Source organism: Sciurus vulgaris (genome assembly GCF_902686455.1).
Source record: "Sciurus vulgaris genome assembly, chromosome: 16".
NCBI classification, from domain to species: Eukaryota; Metazoa; Chordata; class Mammalia; order Rodentia; family Sciuridae; genus Sciurus; species Sciurus vulgaris.
This window is the reverse complement of record NC_136477.1, coordinates 6,979,401-6,992,071: the sequence shown is the minus strand read 5'-3', so window position 1 is coordinate 6,992,071 and position 12,671 is coordinate 6,979,401. Positions and strand designations below refer to the sequence as shown.

At 41.1% G+C, this 12,671-nt stretch overlaps 2 pseudogenes across 2 annotated transcripts; both read right to left on the bottom strand.

The window, feature by feature from the left end:
* Nucleotides 1–873: 873 nt before the first annotated feature.
* On the bottom strand, nt 874–1,813 carry LOC306646119 (olfactory receptor 7G2-like; annotated as a pseudogene). Its single transcript has one exon. The product of its transcript is annotated as an olfactory receptor 7G2-like (transcript).
* An 8,811-nt stretch (nt 1,814–10,624) lies between these two features.
* On the bottom strand, nt 10,625–11,563 carry LOC306646121 (olfactory receptor 7G2-like; annotated as a pseudogene). The gene has a single exon. The product of its transcript is annotated as an olfactory receptor 7G2-like (transcript).
* Nucleotides 11,564–12,671: the final 1,108 nt, after the last annotated feature.

The following is a 12,671-nucleotide window of genomic DNA, read 5'->3' as shown; positions in this document are numbered from 1 at the left end:
GGTTGATGAGGAAATGAACTATGTGTGGACCTAAGGAAGGACACTCAGGTTTTTGTCTCTAGCATCTTATTCAGGTATGGCACCTGGATTTCTTGCTATCACCTGGTGACCTGAAAGGGAACCAGTCTTAGGAAGAGGCCACCTTAAGGAGGACTGATTGAAGTCCTATACTTCTGGAACATTCCTTACCTCAGCTGTCCTTGTGAGAAAAGGCAATTCTCTTAATTGATACAGTATTTCAATATTAGCCTTTCTTTTTCCTATTAGAATTTAGGATTATTTCATTGATGAATTTCAGTTATGTCAAAATCATCACAAACCACTGATGTCATCTAATTATGCCAACTTCACAAAAGAAGGCACTGAATGTGGAGAATGCTATAAGTATCTCAAGGTTTCAGTCTGCTTCACAGACTATGAATGGGCAACATTTTGCATCACATAAGACTAAATCTGGAGGTGATTCAGGTGACACCAACCATAAGAACAGGTGGAGCCTAATCTCCATATAAGACCACAGTTAAGATTCAATATACTCCTGACTGATGACATTCTATAGTTTTGCCTTTTTCTAGGAGGACACAAAAACAAAATTTTCAAAAATCAGAAGCCAGTGCTTCAATAACCATTTCTGTGAAATGTGAGAAAATAAAGTATGTTCTGTTCATAGGAATCATAAGTCAAATATCACAAAGTTAGGAAAAGAAGTCAGGGTTCAACACAAGTTATAATGCACATGGTGATTATTTATCTAACTATGAGAAATATGCATTAAGTCAAGTTTGACACATTCAAGCTGAACAGGAATCTTGTCATTTTGAATTATAGACCAAAGAGAAAGAACATAAAGATGTGGAGATAGAAGTCATTATATCATAGAAAGGAAGTTGTCTTTCCAATGAGATTCCTCAAAGACTCCTTCAAGTCCCTGTTCCTCAAGCTGTAGATGAAGGGGTTCAGCATCTGAGGAACCACAGAATACATTACTGATGCCACAGCTGTCTTCCTAGGAGAGTCAGTCACTGCAGAGCTAATGTAGATCCCTGCACCTGTCCCATAGAACAAGGAGACAACAGACAGGTGAGACCCACAAGTAGAAAAGGCTTTATGTTTTCCTCTTGATGAGGGCATTCTCAAGACAGAGGACACAATGTGAATGTAAGAGAAGATGATCCCAGAAAGAGGTATGCCACCAAACATGCACGTTGCAACATATATCAGTACCTTATCCACTGAGGTATCAGAACAGGCCAGCTTGATGACCTGAGCAAGTTCACAGAAGAAGTGTGGGATCTCCAGGTCTGCACAGAAGGATAGCCACAGCAGCATCAGAGTGTGAAGGAGGGCATCCACCGAGCTGATGAACAAGGAGACCAGAACCAGCAGTTAAGCAGATGTGGGGCATCATGATGACTGTGTACCTCAGTGGATGACAAATGGCCACATACCGGTCATAGGCCATCACTGCAAGGAGAAAATTTTCCAAATATGCAAAAATTAAGACAAAAAATATCTGGGAGAGACATCCTATGTAAGTGACGCTCTGATCCTGTGTTTGGATATTCACCAGCATCTTGGGGACTGTGCTTGTGCTTAAACACATGTCATTAAAGGACAGGCTGCAGAGGAAGAAGTACATGGGGGTGTGGAGGTGGGTGTCAGAACTGACAGCCAGGATGATGAGCAGATTTCCCAGGATGGTGACCAGGTACATGGACAGGAACAGGCTGAAGATGAGGGACTGCAGTGCTGGGTCCTTTGTCAGTCCCAGAAGGAGGAATTCTGAGACAACTGTTTGGTTTGTGGGTTCCATGTTGCTGGAGACTACTATGGGAAAGATGGGAGAAAACATCATAACCAATGTGGACAGCAGTAACACTTGGAAAGAGGACAGAATTGCACATCCCTGATTCCCAACCCCAGTTATCTGCTGAATCACCCTCAGGATAAGCACGAGCAGTCTGTGCTTCAACAAGCCCTTAGAAATATTTGATGTAGTTTGAGAACAACTTCATCAAACACAAAAGTTTCCTCCTTGTTACTGTGAACTGGAATGAATATTCATATTTTTTTGTGATGTAAATTCTTCCCATCCCTCATTACACACTTCTCCTCCTCCATTTCTTTCATTGAAATGAGTTGCTATTGAACACCAATTCTCTTCCAGGCACTGTGCTAAGTGCTAAGAATGAAATAAAAGTGTGAGACATGATTTTGAACTAGAATTTTCCATGCCTATATTTTAAGAGACATCAAGAATAATTTCTGGAAATCTGTCTTCTAAAGCAATGGTTCCCTAATTTGGGCTTGCTTCAAAATCATCTTGTGAAAATTTATGTGTTTTATTACCATCCAGATTTACCCAGGAGGACACTCAGGAAGGATGAGTTTATATCATGGATATCTGAACCACAGTGCATGTTCAGCAAAGACTGGATTTGAGCTCAGATATTCTGACTGTTGAGTTGATTCTTAAGTAATTTCTGTCCTTGTCTCCGGATAGTACAGGACAGGCATTGATAATTGGCCACTCAGATCTCATCATTTCAATTGCAATTTTATTATTTCCCCTACAAAAAGCCTCCAATCCTTCTCTGATTTTCAATATATGTCCATCCTACCTGTGAAAACAATTACAGAGGGAGATGGAATCCTTCCTGTTGGACCTGAGCAAAGATTAAGAAATGTTGTCTCTACACCTTTGAAACTCAGAGGACACCCCCACAGGAACTTAAGTCAGCCCTCATTCAAAGGGAAGCCACGAGATTCTCTACCTCATTCTAAAGGAGTTCTTCACTTAATTTAATAAACAACATATCAATTAAAGAAAAACAACAAATGAGATGAAAGTGAAATGTGTAGGCTCCTAACAAAAGAGATCCAACTAGAAACAATGTTTGGGTTCTCATAACAGACACATACAAGTTGACACATCCTCTCAGGACAACCTGGGACGTCTCTGGTGTGTCACAGAGGAGCAACGGCCTTTGTCTACAGAGAGAGACATAACTGGGTAGAACAGCATTGTCCTTTGAGTGCAATATGGAAAGTACACACTCTGAACATGATCCAGGCTCTAGAAAAGCTTGAGGAGGGAGAAATCACCAACTGTACAAGAAACCAGCTGCCTGTGGAATGCATTAATCACCTTGCTTCTGGAAGTCATTTTGGATTGATTTACATCCAACCATCACATTGTACACCTTGAATTTATACCAATTTTACTGAATTATCCTCCTATGAATGCATAAAAATACCATGATCATGATTTATGTTGAAATTCATCCAACAAAAGCACCTGCACACCATCGCCACATGGATCCCCCACTCTGATATTTCTCTTTTGATTCTGCATTTACAGTAGTGAACTGTGGCCCAGAGCACTCTTCAATCCTCAGAAAGAAGAGTGTGTCACAATAACTGATGAACAAGGACAGAGATATGATAAATGCAAATATCTGGGAAGTGTTCACTGTGATGAAATAAATTCTGGAATTGATGGCCAGAAGGAAGGATAAGAAGGAAAACATTGATTAAACACTGTCTGTGAAATGGAGGTGAGTGGAAATGCACAGACCTGAGCGATGCACATACATGTGAGGCATGGACATATAATAATATGTATAGGGACTAAAATGATTTCAACAGTGGATGAATGAGACACATGAATTGCACCTCTCAAACACCAAATATGGGATTTTAGACGTCTGGTTGGTTTAAATAGGAATGTTGTCCAAAAGCCTCACCTGGATGCTGAAGGTGGAAGATGGATCTTCAGGAAATGCAGACTGACATAGTGTCAGGTGTTCCTGGTCAGAAAGGCTCATCTCTGGGAGGAGCTCAGGTGCTGCATCCTGGCTGGGGCAGGGCTGCTGAGTGAGGTGGTCCCATACTGATGCCTACAGTCTCTTTTTCTCTGCAGGCTCAATATCCCAAACTCCTCATTAGTTCAGCTATTTTACTAACAATCTGATCCCAAGAGTGCACGTCCTTGAAGATCAGCTCTGCAGGAATGAGGGATTCAGGGTGGCTGATTCCTGACCCCTGAGGCTGTGATTGCACCATTCAGTTCTCTGCCCCGTCTCTGTTCACTAGCATTGCTTGAGGCTTGCATCTCTCTACCAGGGCTTCTTTAAATTACAAACAAAGCCATTATTTTAATTAATCATTTTGGGAATCTTGCTTTAATAATTTGGAGACATTTCCTATATGGGTGGGTAAAAATAATACTTCCTAAAATATTAGCTAAGTCATTGTTAGTCAGCTTTCTGTTGCTGTAAGGTATACCTCGGAGAGGTTCACTTTGGCTCATGGTTTGAGAGGTTTCATTTCATGGTCACTTGTCCTGTTGCTCAGTCAGTGACAGCACAGTACATCTCAGAGGGAGAGCATGGCAGAAGAGGACAGTTCAGTCATGGCAGCCAGAGTATGAAAAGAGGGAAAGAAGAGGGGCCAGGATCCCAATATCCTGTTCAAGGGCAGGCACCCAGGGACCAGACTTCCTTCCACTATGTCCCAGGTCTGAAAGGCCCCAGCACCTCCCTCTAGTGTCACATCATGAAGATCAAGCCTTAACATGTGTCCTTACAGGACAAATATTCAAATATCCAAAATAATAATGTACCACTGCAAACACCCAAGGTGCTTTTCCTTGGTCAGATAGCTTTTGGCTGGGCCATAATTTTTGTTTATTAATATTTTCAAAGAATCTTCTAATACATTCTCTTTCATCACTGTGGACCACCAAAAATGCAGACATAGCTGTCACTTCCTGCTTACCATTTCACCAATGCCATTTTCACTTCCATCCCAATAGTTTCAATTTTTTTTCCTTCCCATAAGATGAGCTCAAGGTGCAATACTTGTTTGTTACTTTTAATCGAGAAACAACTACAAAATTAACAAAAGGCAGAATTCTGCAGCTATGCCCATATGCTCAACACCTTCGACTAGATTTCATCAGCCATTTTACAGGGGGAGGCAGAGTTCTGTGTTAGTTTTCTTTTTAAAACATTTTATGTATAAAGGCTTCAATATTTTCACACTGAACGTAACTTAGAATATGTTAAGTCTGTATGTCCATTGGATATTTTATTTAAATGGATGACTACATAAGGACCTTCTTCACCATGTTAACCTCATCCACTTTAAAAAATGGAAAGAGTATATAAAAGGTATCAGTGGAGTTATTTCAAAAAGGTCAGTGTTTCCACTGACAACCCCAAACACAGCAATACATAAAAGGAAGATGAAGGTTTCAAGGGATAAAACAAAAATCAAATATAATAGGATAAGTAAACAGAAGCCAAGGACCTCTATGGATTCATCTCCATAAGCCAGAAAGTGCTTCCTCTTTGACAGCTGAGGACACAGTGTTCTAGGAGGATATTAGTGTGCAGGAGCAGAAGCAGCTTCTGTACCTGAGCAACGAACGTGGTTGAACTTGAACATTTCCTGTCCCCATGGCTGTGGAGCTGGAGCACCCAAAAGTTTCAGAAAAGCCTCCAAGGAAGACCTTCACTGAGCTCGATGTCGGCTTTGTATGGATTTATGGCAGCGTGCACATCATTGAGCAGAAGGCAGTGAACTGGATTTAGGCATAGAACTAATTGGTGATGGGTGAGAGCGATTGTGAACCTGCCACAGGAGAAAGTTCTCTAAAGCTCCCATTGGGTTGACCTTGGAATCATGGGAGGAGAATAGCTGTGGAGAGTGAGAACAGGGAATCATCTCGACGAGGGTTGCTATGAAGGGAGCAGGCACTGAGACTGCAGCCAGGCTGAGATGAGATGTCAAGCAATGCTTTACTTTTGCAGTTCTGGGGATAATACCAGGGCCTTACATAGGGGAGGCTACCACTCCAACACTGAGTGACAGCCCCAGAAACAGGGAGCCATTTTTTGAAGAGAAATTCATATACTTTGAAATCACAATGTCAGACTCCCAAGATGAACATCTACCTTAATATAAGGGGACTCACGATTAGTACCCAATAGCAATACTGAAGACTGAAGCTTCTGCAAGTTTCTGTCACGTGACTCCTGAAAACTTCCACCGATAAATAACCACAAAGAACTTCTTGGTTCTCAAGACCTTCCATTCACTGCCCACTAAAGTGGTGTATCACCAGCAGCGATATCAAAGCAGGACCCACATTCAAGAGCAGAGCATGTGTTTTTGAAGCCTTAGGCATTATGACTATTAGTTCCTTGAAGCATTGTGAGCAGTTTACACTTAACAATGAAATTCTTCTTCATACAATGAATTCTTGCACTAATTTTTTTTTTTTTTTTTTTTTTTTGTGGTGCTGGGAATCGATCCCATGGCCTTGTGCTTACAAGGCAAGCACTTTGCCAACTGAGCTATCTCCCTAGCCTAAATTTTTTTAAGGTAGGAATCAGAAGAAAGATGACATATGCTGGAATTTGTAAAAAAAAAAAAAAAATGAAGAAAAGAGTAGCAATTGGTTAGTGCATCCTAATGTGAATATTGGATAAGGAAGACACGATGCCCTTCAACAAGGGTCCTTGTGGTAGTGCACTTGCTACAGGAGAAAAAGGAACTGCACAGCAGAGAGAGAAAGAACCCAGAGCAAAGGTCCCCAGGTGCTTGGAACCTGAGGCTTTCCTGATGCAGACTCAGCAGGCAACTTAACAAGCGTGAGACACTTGCGATGTGTGATCATCAGGATGGCTGGCTGTGGAAATGGCTACAGTTTGACAGGTCCCTTACCTCTCTCCTTTCCAAGTTTGGTGTTGGTGTCCCTCACCCTGAGACTCCTGAGACATCAACTCTTCCTTCCCCTTTGTCGGTTCACACCCAAATCCAACACACTCGGACATGGATACACCTGTCTTCTCTACTGGATTCACACGTGTGTTTCTAAGTATTTCTAAAGGAAACCCTATTAAAACAAACAAACAAACAAGCCAGCTTGAGGTGCAACTAAGCCATTTGTGATTAAAAACAAAAACCTTGTTATTTCAACTTTATCTACCTATTTCTTGTATAAATGCAAGTGCTAATATAGAGACTCTAATTTGCCCAAAAACTCACAAATACAATGGGGTAATTATATGTATGACTCCATGAATATCGTTACTTGTTTACTAGGACACTGAATGGTTTGAAAATATTACGTGCAATTGATGTGAACTAGGGATGCCTTGTAAGTATGCTTCAGTATTTTTGCAGAATTCCCATGCGAACCTTCCCTCTTTCAAAGTTTTTGCTTCAATACATGTATTTTCTAAACATTAAAGGTCATAGATTTGACTTATGGGTGTTTCTCATCAATATCATTGTAGGAAGTTGCAAATTAACAGAAAAGCTGTTAACCTGAGGTACTAGCTACCTTGAGGTTGTAACCAAAAAATCTGGAGTTTGTTACCCCAAACGACTTAATATTAGGGCTGGCATGCTTAAATGATCATCTGAGAGGTTGTTGCAGAAAAAGACACAATAACTTCTGAATTATCAAGACAGTTCAGGAAACATCAGTATGTAAAGAGATGGTTGATTAATTGCTGAATTGAAAGACAAAGAATTGTGAAGTTCTGCCACTTCAAAGGCAGAAAGAAACTCTAAGAGGTTTCATGGTTTTCAAAGGCAATGTTCTAAATTATTTCCATTGATGTAAATAATTCTTTCACCATTAAGAATCACTGAGGCAGATCGTTAGGGAAAATAGTGACCTAGCAACTCATATTTGAACTAAGGACTTGTGTACATCCACCAAATGATGTGGAGCCGATAGCATGTTGACAAAACAACTCAGTGGAAATGTTTCAAACATGTAGTTTCCAAAAGGGGAAAAGAAAGTGGGTCATGTAGCATGTGAAAAGACACTTCACCTTATAAAAAGAGAAATGTAAATCAATGGCACCAATTAGCACAGCTGCCACTGCCTGGGTAATTGAAAATGTTCTGTGCTGATTGAGGACCATAGGATTATCTAACGGGAAGGCAGCACGTGAAGTTCAACCACTTCAGGAAACTCACTAGTACTTCACAAAGGAGGAACTTTACACCCTTGTAGCCAAAAAACCCACCCAAAGAATGAAATATTCCCAACATGAGGCATGAAAAAACCTATTCCATCAACTTTATTTACAATTACAGAAAAATAATAACCCCAATTTTATGCATATCAGAAAAAATATCCCTGTTGTTTTCTGTTATCAATCATCATATAAAATAGGACTGATTATGGGGTAACATCAGCTAAACCCAACAACTTGAAGGACTCTCAGAAGTGCAATGATGACAACCAAGACCCAGAAACCAGTCATGACCTTGGAACTTTATCAAGGTCAGAAGAAAGTTGTTATAATATAGTGCACAAAAATCCATGAGAAAGTGATAATAAGAGTATTACAGAATGACCTTACAGAATACCTATCTTGGAGATAGGTATTATGATATGGGCAATCAAAATTGACTGCAGCCCAGGCACAGTAGTGCACACCTGTAATCCCAGCAGTTCAGGAGACTGAGGCAGGAGGATCCTGAGTTCAAAGCCAGCCTCAGCAACCTAGTGAGAACCTAAGTAACTCAGAAAGACCCTGTCTCTAAATAAAATACTGAAAAGGGTCAGGGATGTGGCTCAGTGGGTAACTGTCCCTGGGTTCAATCCTCAGGGAAAAAAAAACAAACCTGGCTGCAGGGCTGGGGTGTAGCTCAGTGATTTCATACTTGACTAGCAGCATGAGACTGAGTGTCCACTCCCAGCACTGTAAAAATCATTACATTAATCTAATCTCAATTCCTACTCAATCTTAAAAAGAACATCAGTGACACAGTCACATCAATGTTTATAGCAGCTCAACATACAATAGCTAAACAGTAGTCCTTCAGCAGATGAATGGATAAAGAAAATGTGGTACATAAAAACTGTGGAATATTACTCAGTCTTACAAAAGAATGAAATGGTGGCATTCTCCAATAAATGGATGGAGCTGGTGAATATCATGCTAAGTGAAATAAGCCAATCCCAAAAAACCAAAGTTTGATTGTTTTCTCTGATATGTTGGCTCTAATTCACAATAAGTGGGGGTGGGTGGTGGTTGGGGAAGAATAGAGTTACTTTGGATTAGGTAGAGGGAAGTGAAGGGAGGGGTGGGAGAACAGGGTTAGAAATGATAGTAGAATGAATCAGACATTATTACCCTATGTACATATATGACTACATGAGCAGTGTGACTGTACATCATATACACCCAGAAGAATGAGCAATTATACTCCATTTATGTATGATGTGTCAAAGTGCATTCTACTGTCATGTATAACTAATTAGAACAAATTGAAATAAAGAACATATGAAATTTTATTCAAGGTCCATCCAGACAGCATGTAATAGATCACTTTCTGCAATAATCCTTTCTCAGTTTAACAACCACCTTCACATCATGTAAGCTCCTAAACAATGTGGCGGGGGCAGGGGAGGCATCATTTCTAGGGTCACCATTTAGCTTATGACACAGATGTCTTCTGTATGACTCCATAGAGTGCCCTATGACCAGTGGATCAAGGGAAGGACACTTGGCTTTCTGTCTCTGGCATTGTGTCCCAGGCATAACACCTGCATCTGCTGCAACCACCTGGGGAGGCTGATAACAAGTCCTTGGAAGAAGCCACCTCATGCAGAACTCAAGGAAGCCATGATCCCCAAATCTATAAGTTCTTAACTCCTGATGTCCTTGGAAAAAATCATAATACCCTTTGTTGCATCAGTATATTAGAATTAGTGATTTTTCTTCTTTGATAACTGCTGTTATCTTCAAAAAACATGTCTTAATGTTGCAAAAATATCTGAAGCCTCTGAGATAATCCAATTACATGAATTTCATAAAAATGAAATTGATCAGGGTGGATGCTGAGGTAACCTCATGAGGATCAGGTAACAGCTCAGCAATTACTTAACTGAGGTTGAAAGTTCAGTTTATTTGATCACAGCATGTCTGTCTGTGAGATGCAACCCTCATGGCCCTCCCCACAGGATCAGGCTGAAGATAGTTTCCACATATGACCTCGACCTTGTGTGAATCGTTCCCTGTCCTGTGCAACTTCTGCAGCTCTCCTTCTGAGTCTGATCCATAAAGAATCAATAAACCAAAACCCCCAACTCGGTCTTTCCTTGACCAAGTTAAAGCAACTGAATGGGAGTTAGAGATTGAATTCATTGTTGAACATCACAGAACTGTACAGAAACTAAGGGCTAGTATGACACCCAAGTACAAATGAACTTCACTCTCACATTCTAACACCCATACGACCAGGGGAAGCTACACTGTACATGGGACCACAATTTTGCATAAATATTTCCCCAGCTGAGTCATTTTTTTCCAAATTACCACAATGAAACTTGTTAAAGTTAGAACCCCTCTTTCCAGTTCTGCTGCCGTAAGAAGAGCACAAAGAATTGTGCTTGAGAATTGGAATCACCAAACATCACAGACATAGATGAAAGCAGTCAGGTTTCAAGGCAGGTTAATATGCATCAGATCATTTCATCGTCTGATCATTTTAGAAAAATATAGTGACTAGAGAAGTGTACATTCTGACCCATGAGGAATTCCACCACTTTGACATTCAATAAAAACCCAAGTCCAAAGTAAATAACCTCTCATAGAGGAGAGGCTGTTCCACTGATGAGCTTCTTCAGGGCCTCCTTCATGTCCCTGTTCCTCAGGCTGTAGATAAAGGGGTTCAGCATTTGAGGGACCACAGTGTACATCACTGAGGCCACTGCAGTCTTCCTGGGAGAGTCAGTCACTTCAAAGCTAATGTACACCCCCAAACCTGTGCCATAGAACAAGGAGACGACAGACAGGTGAGACCCACAGGTGGAAAAGGCTTTATGCTTTCCTTCTGATGAGGGCATTCTCAAGACGGAGGACACAATGTGACAGTAAGAGAAAATGATCCCAGAGAGAGGCGCACCACCAAATATGCAAGCTGCAATATATATAAGGATGTTATCAATGAGCGTATCAGAACAGGCCAGCTTGGTGACCTGATCAAGTTCACAGAAGAAGTGAGGGATCTCCAGGTCTGTGCAGAAGGACAGCCACAGCACCATCAGAGTGTGGAGGAGGCCATCTACAATACTGATGGATAGGGAAACCAGAACCAGAAGGACACACAGACTGGGGTTCATGATGACTGTGTACCTAAGTGGATGACAAATGGCCACATAGCGGTCATAGGCCATCACTGCAAGCAGACAACTTTCCACGGCCATGAAAACTAAGACAAAGCAGGCCTGGGAGAGGCAGCCTGCATAGGTGACGCTCTGATCCTGGGCGAGGATGTTCACCAGCATCTTAGGGATTATACTTGAGCTTCAACAGATGTCCTTCAAGGACAGGCTGCAGAGGAAGAAGTACATGGGGGTGTGGAGGTGGGGGTCAGAGCTGACGACCAGGATGATGAGCACGTTCCCCAGGATGGTGACCAGGTACATGGACAGGAACAGGCTGAAGATGAGGGGCTGCAGTCCTGGGTCCTCTGTCAGTCCCAGGAGGAGGAATTTTGAAACAGTTGTTTGATTTCCAGTTTTCATATTTTTGACGAACCTGATGAAAACGATACAATGAAAGATAATCAAATGGGTGGACAGCACCATTGGCAGCACTGGGAAGATGCACCAAGTGTGATGTTCTTGTTTCCCCTCTAAACTTGGTGCTGATAGGCTCTGGGATGAGGGACAGCATTCTATGCTTCAACAATCCTCTTTCTGCTCTTATGGATGCTTAACATTGAGAAGTTCATTTAAAAATAAAAACCTTTCCCACAGAGCTGTGATCTCAAGTGAATATTAGATCGTTTGTTCTGCTACTTTCTCTCTTCATTGCTCCTCAGTCTATTGAAATATTTTTTTTTCTTGAACACCAACATCTCATGTGTTGTGCTAAGTGCCAAGAATAATGGCAAGTATAAGACACAACTTTTCAATCCAAATTACTGCATGCCATTATTTAAAAAATAAGGATGAAATGTTAGAGTCTGTCAAGACCAGGAAATACTTTATTCCTAGGGCAACTTTCTCTGTCCCACCTGAGGGAGTTCTTCCCTTCTGTGGATAGGTGGCATATCATTTTTTTTAACCAGCTGAGAGAGATAAAAAGTGACATGCATAGACAATTAGGAAAACAGATGAACATAAGATCAGTTTCCTGATACTGGGGTAGTCAGAAACTACAGACAACACACTGGTAATCACTTAGCACACTAAGTCCTACTAGGAGCATCACTGTGGAACAAGGGTCATTGTCTTTGAAGTAAGAGAGATCTGGTTCTGTCAACATTTACATTGGGTGTAATAATAGTTTCACAGCAACTTTCTCACTAATATTCTCGCTCTGAATTAAATGTCTGTGGTAGAGCATGTTTTGAGAAGAGGGAAATCATCCACAGTACAAGAGGACTTCATTGTCTATTTGTACAATGAACCTGCATGGTGGAGATCATTTTACAATGTGTGAGAACATCCAACCAGCACACTTCACACCTTGAATAAGTGCAAACTTTATTCAGTTTACTTCAGTGAAGCTGAAAATATCTGGGGGATATTTCTTGATGGGAAATGCATCGAACAATAGCACCCAGTGCACACTCAGCCTATGGGACTCTTACACTCACATTTCCTTTTGTTTTTTTTTAGCTGTCAT